The sequence below is a fragment of the Scardinius erythrophthalmus genome, assembly GCF_964197995.2.
Source record: "Scardinius erythrophthalmus genome assembly, chromosome: 19".
In the NCBI taxonomy this organism is placed as follows: Eukaryota; Metazoa; Chordata; class Actinopteri; order Cypriniformes; family Leuciscidae; genus Scardinius; species Scardinius erythrophthalmus.
Genome location: NC_138239.1, coordinates 29037007 through 29043106, shown reverse-complemented (window position 1 = coordinate 29043106; position 6100 = coordinate 29037007). Strand labels below are relative to the sequence as shown.

General features: G+C 55.8%; 1 protein-coding gene across 1 annotated transcript in view; it reads right to left on the bottom strand.

Moving 5' to 3' along the window:
• LOC308707816 (chloride intracellular channel protein 5-like) overlaps positions 1 to 6100 on the bottom strand; it is a 28715-nt gene that overhangs the window by 11528 nt on the left and 11087 nt on the right. The window lies entirely within an intron of this gene.

Genomic DNA, 6100 nt, shown 5'->3' with positions numbered 1-6100 from the left:
GGCTCCCTCCCAGCAACCCTCCTTCACAAAATTTAACATCTAGCACAGTTTTATCACTGTAGAATGTAAAATATTTCAATACAAGCATTTTAGTGAAATATCATTTATGCAATGTCAAACCTTTTACTCGTGGGGGTAAAAATCGTACTCGGTTACTAACGTAACCTCGGTTCTCTCTAGAAGAGGGAACGAGTACTGCGTTTTATCAAAACGCTACGGGAAAAGTCTCTTTTCACGAAACACTGAAGCAAAAATTATCCTTTAATTTTCATATATGTAAAACGCGTTGCGGCAGCAGCAGACAGCTATGGCGAGACGGCTTGCTCGCTCATTGGCTGCTCTGCGGCAACTGCTTAAGCCTATCGAGCGAGGCCTGAGATGACATCAGGCCAATGAGGGCGCTTCGCGCCCTCCTCGCCACTTCCCGCCGAAACGGGCGTGGCTTACCTCTATAAAAGGAGCTCGAGAAGGCTGACTCACTTGATTTTGATCGCCGAAGCGAACCAGAGTGAACCGTACGCACGGCAGAGAACGCAGTACTCGTTCCCTCTTCTAGAGAGAACCGAGGTTACGTTAGTAACCGAGTACGTTCTCTTACGAGAGTCCTCTCGTACTGCGTTTTATCAAAACGCTACGGGAACCCCTTGCAAAACGCCGTGCGTGCTGGGATAAAAACACTGATCACCGGAAGCTATTTCAGGCATACAGTGCATAATCACCAGATTGACTCACACAGAGTCAGGGAATAAGGGCGGGAGCCTTGATTCCCTAAATTGTAGCGTCGTAGAATAGACATGTCCACAGACGCAAGTATAACATCACATAGACAGGGTAGGGAGCCTGAACTAATGTGGAAATGTGGGTCTTACACAGTTCTGCCCAAGATAGTCGGTAGCGCATAGCGCGTGAGTTTCAGCGGTCTGACTAGACGGCTGAACGGATTACACCGACAAAAGCTTAGCCTGCAAGGCGGGAACCTCTAGGTTATAAAACCTGATAAATGTAGACGGCGAGGCCCAGCCTGCCGCCGTACATATATCCTGTAGGGAAATCCCGCTGGACCAAGCCCACGAAGAAGCCACGCTTCTCGTGGAGTGCGCTCTGACTCCCAACGGGCATGGAATGCCCTTGGCAGTATAAGCCAGCGCTATGGCGTCAACTATCCATCTGGATAGACTTTGTTTCGAAACAGCCATTCCTTTGGAACGTCCACTGAACGAGACAAAGAGCTGCTCTGTCTGTCTGAAGACAGCAGAGCGGGACATATAAGCTCTTAAAGCCCTAACAGGGCAAAGAAAACTCGAGTCCCCTTCCTCACTTGATGCCGGCAGGGCAGCCAGGGAAATGACCTGAGCCCGAAAAGGCGTGTTGAGGGATTTCGGCACATAGCCGTGCTTAGGTTTGAGTATGACTTTAGAGTCATTAGGACCAAACTCCAAGCACGCCGGGCTCACAGAGAGCGCGTGCAGGTCGCCTATGCGCTTCACTGAAGCGAGAGCCATCAAAAACACTGTTTTGAAAGACAAATGTTTGAGGCTAATAGACTGGATAGGCTCGAAAGGGGCATCTTTCATGGCCGCTAGGACCGTAGAAAGGTCCCACAAAGGAACTGAAGGAGGTCTAGGCGGATTCAGTCTCCTAGCTCCCCTGAGGAAGCGGATGACTAAATCATTCCTTCCCAGCGACTGACCCAGCGTTGAACCAAAGAACGCTGAAATAGCCGCCACATACACTTTGAGCGTGGAAGGGGATCTGCCCTTATCCAACAGCTCTTGTAGGAAGGAGAGAACCTCCGTTACCTCACACTCGAGGGGTGAAATGCTCCGAGCTGTACACCAGCCGGAGAAAACCGACCACTTCGAAGCATAAAGCCGCCGTGTCGACGGCGCTCTAGCCTGAGTGATGGTATTCACGACTCCCTCTGTGAGACCAACGGGTATCCGTTGAGCACCCACACATGAAGGGACCACAGTTCCGGGTGTGGGTGCCAAATCGAGCCCCCGGCCTGCGAGAGGAGATCTCTCCTCAACGGCAGTGGCCATGGATCGATATCTGTCAACTGCATAAGAACTGGGAACCATATCTGGTTCTCCCAGAACGGAGCTACAAGCAGGACTGGGCATTTCGTTTCCCTGACCCGTTCCAGCACCTGTGGCAGGAGGGAGACGGGGGGAAAAGCGTATAACGGGCAGCGCGGCCACCTTCGGGACAGCGCGCTGTCGGTTTTTGAAAAGAATGCGGGGCAGTGCGCGTTTTCGCGGGATGCGAAAAGGTCCACCTCCGCTCTGCCGAATCTCTCCCACAACAGCCGGACTGTTTGTGGGTGTAGAGACCATTCGCCCGGGGGAACATTGTTCCTGGACAGTCTGTCTGGGCCCACATTCTGAAGCCCAGGTACATGCACTGCTCTCAGCGAGCGTAAGTTGTGCTGAGCCCATAATAGGAGGCGTTTCGCCAGCCTGTACAGGGATATGGATTTCAGACCGCCCTGGCGATTTATGTAGGACACCACAGCCATGTTGTCCGAGCGGACTATGACGTGTTCGTCCTTGATGCGGGGACAAAAACGCGTCATCGCGTTGTGCACTGCCAGCATTTCTAGGCAGTTTATGTGTTGGAGCTTTTCTCGTTCCGACCACAGGCCGAAGAACGGTCTGCCCTCGAGCAGAGCTCCCCATCCCGAGGTGGATGCGTCTGTAGACACCATCCTCACTCTCGAGGAAGTCCCCAGGCTTACACCTGATTGGTACCAGTCGTCCGCCGTCCAAGGCGTCAGGGCTGAAACACAGCTGTGATCGACCTTGAGGCGTAATCGACCGGTCGCCCACGCTCTGCGCGGTACCCGCGCTTTCAACCAGAACTGCAGCGGGCGCATGCGGAGCAGGCCCAGCCGGAGAACTGACGATGCTGAGGCCATGAGACCCAGCATCTTTTGAAACTTCCTGAGCGGGGTGACAGCGCCGCGGCGAAAAGACCTCGCCGCGCGCTGAATGGCCAGCGCGCGCTGTGGTGACAGCCGCGCTGTCATAGACTGTGAGTCCAGAACGACACCCAGAAACGAAATCGTTTGACTGGGGTTCAATGAACTCTTCGTCCAGTTGACTGTGATACCAAGATTCTCGAGGTGATCGAGTAAAATGGTTCTGTGCTCCACGAGCTGTGATCGTGATTGAGCTAGGATCAGCCAGTCGTCCAAATAGTTCAGCACTCGCATGCCTCTGAGTCTGAGAGGAGCGAGCGCTGCGTCCATGCATTTCGTAAATGTACGAGGTGCTAGGGACAAGCCGAATGGCAGGACTGTATACTGGTATGTCTGACCCTCGAAGGCGAATCTCAAGTATCGCCTGTGGTGTGACGCTATCTGTATTTGAAAATACGCGTCCTTCAGATCTATCGACATGAACCAGTCTTCTCGGCGAACGTGCGCGAGAATTTTGCTGGTTGTGAGCATTTTGAAACTGCGTTTCACTAATACTCTGTTCAGCCGTCTTAGATCCAGTATGGGTCTGATACCGCCGTCCTTTTTGGGGACTAGAAAGTATCTGCTGTATAGTCCCCCTTCGCTTAGAGCTGGGGAAACGCGCTCTATCGCCCCTTTGCTTATCAGTTTTGATATTTCGGCTCGAAGTAGGTGAGCTACTTCCAACGAAAACGTAGTTTCGACGCGCGCTGTGAAGCGGGGAGGGCGTCGGCAAAACTGTAGCGAGAAGCCTCTCTTTATAATGCCTAGCACCCAGTCCGAAACCCCTGGGAGCGCTGCCCATGCATCTGCATGGCTGGCTAGGGGCTGGATACGGAGCGCGCTCTGATCGCCGTGCGACAGAGGCGCTTCGGGGGATACAAACATAGGCGTTATGCCTGTGGCATTTGAGGCGGGGCGCGCGCTTAATACAGCGGGCGAGACGCTCATCCTCGACCTCGCTACAGTGCTTAGCTGAGTGAGGGAGGACTGAGAAAGTCTCATAGGACCCATGTGAGCGAGTAGATGTGGGCTGGGAGCGGGCACATTTACTGCTTTGGGCGCGGCGTCTGCCTGAGCAGAGCGCGCGCTCACAGTTCTCGTTTTTACAGAGAGCCTGTGATGTGTTAGACATAGTGTTCGTGGGCACTGGGAAGTGGGCACTCTCACTATGCTGGAAGCGCAATCGACCTGAGTCGATTTTATGTGCGCGGGCCCTAAGTGTAGGGCTGTGCTTACGTGCAGTGATGGGCACTGAGGAGTGGGCATCGAGACTACATTTATAGCACCATCGGCCGTGGCCGGGACACCAGAAAATACACTCTTTCTGAGATTTATCTGGGTAGCCGTGAAAACGGCTTTTGTGTGCAGGCAAGCGGGCAGCAGTGCGGGCTTGCTCTCTGCAGAAAACACTGGAACAGTCGCAAATCTTGGGACTGAAACAGTGGGGCGCTTGGGTGAGAGGCCGGCCGCAACGGGACTCACACACCTGCGCTTTCCTAGGCTTGCTAGGACTTCTTCGGCACTTCAGGCTTTACCACGATCTTCGATCGCGGCCCGCGCGAGGAGGGGCGCCGGGCGCTGGACCGAGAGCGGGGCCTCGAGCTGCGCTGCTGTGGCTGCTGCGATGAGGCGGCCGAAGGCGGGGGCTGAGGCTGAGAGCTCCGCGGGGTCCGTTTGCCACGACCCGCTGCAGAACCGGAGCGCTTCGGCAGGAAGTGCTTGAAGGCTTGAGACGCTTTTTGGGCCTCGGTAAATCTCTCCACGAACTCGGAGAGAGAAGAACCAAAAAGGCCGGTGGAAGACAGCGGGGCATCGAGAAACGCAGTGCGCTCGGAATCGGCCATCTCCGTGAGCGTCAGCCATAAGTGTCTCTCAGCGACAGTGGCGGAAGCCATACAGCGTCCCATGGCTTGTGCGGCGGCTTTAGTAGCTCGGAGCGTGAGATCTGAAGCGCTCCTTAAATCCGCGATGCAGATAGCGTCAGGTCCCATCTCGTCCAGTTTACGGAGGAGATCACCCTGGTAGATCTGCAGCGTAGCCATGGTGTGTAGCGATGACGCGGCCTGCCCAGCGGCGGAGAAGATTTGCGCGAGCAGCGTCGACGTCATGCGGCAGGCTTTAGAAGGCAACACCGGTTTAGCCCGCCGTCCAGCAGAGGGCGGGCAAAGGTGGGTCGCTATCGCCTGTTCCACCGGCGGAAGAGAGAGGTAGCCTCGGTCTCCGGCATTATCCAGAGAGGAAAATGCGGGTGACACAGATGAGCGCGTCCGCGCAGAGAAGGGCGCGTTCCAGGCCTTCGCAACTTCTTCATGTAACTCAGGAAGAAAAGGAGCGGGCTTAGATTCCGGAGAAGTGCGCTCACCAGGGAGGAAGCTACCATCCAGCCGGGTTCGAGAGGGGGGCTCCGGTGCAGACCACTCGAGGCCGAGGCTCGCCGCGGCCAGCGCGAGTACTCGCATGAGCTCCTTCTCAATGTTGGCTCTCGTTGAGGGCTTGCGGGCAGGAGGCGCGAGGTCCTCAAAGCTCGCCCAATCCTCGCTGCCTGAAGCTATCAGAGAGCAGGAATCCTTCTCCCCCGACGCAGCCTCTGAACCGACTTCCTCTGATGAAGCGGCGGCAGACTGCGGGCGCTGAGCATCAGGAAGTGATTCGAGAGAGGCCGGTGAAGCTGGCGGGCGAACCGGCGAGCTTGGTCGGGCTGGAGCGGGTTCCGGGACCCGCTGCGAGCGGCGCTTTTTACGGCGCGGCATCGCGGCGGTGAATGCAGGCTTGGAAAAGGATGCCAGGCGAGTCCTCAGAGTCACCATCGGCAAAAGCTCGCAGTGAGGGCATCCGCCGTCAGCGAGCGCGAGCGCTGCATGGTCCTCACCCAGGCAGGAAACACAGATGACGTGCTTGTCTCCCTCGGTGAGTGGGGCTCGGCACGAGCCGCAAGAAGGCATCTTAAAAAAGACGCAGCTCTTTTAGGGGTGAGTGTTGCAGAAAACACACACACACACACACAGAAAGGCAATGAAAAGGATATAGGCGCCGGAAAGCGCAGCAGGTACGGCTGTAGAAGGCGGCGTTGGCCAGCAGCTTCGAGGGCTCGTCCCGCTGATGTGCTTGCTTCAACGACGCTGCTTCCGTGATCCAGCG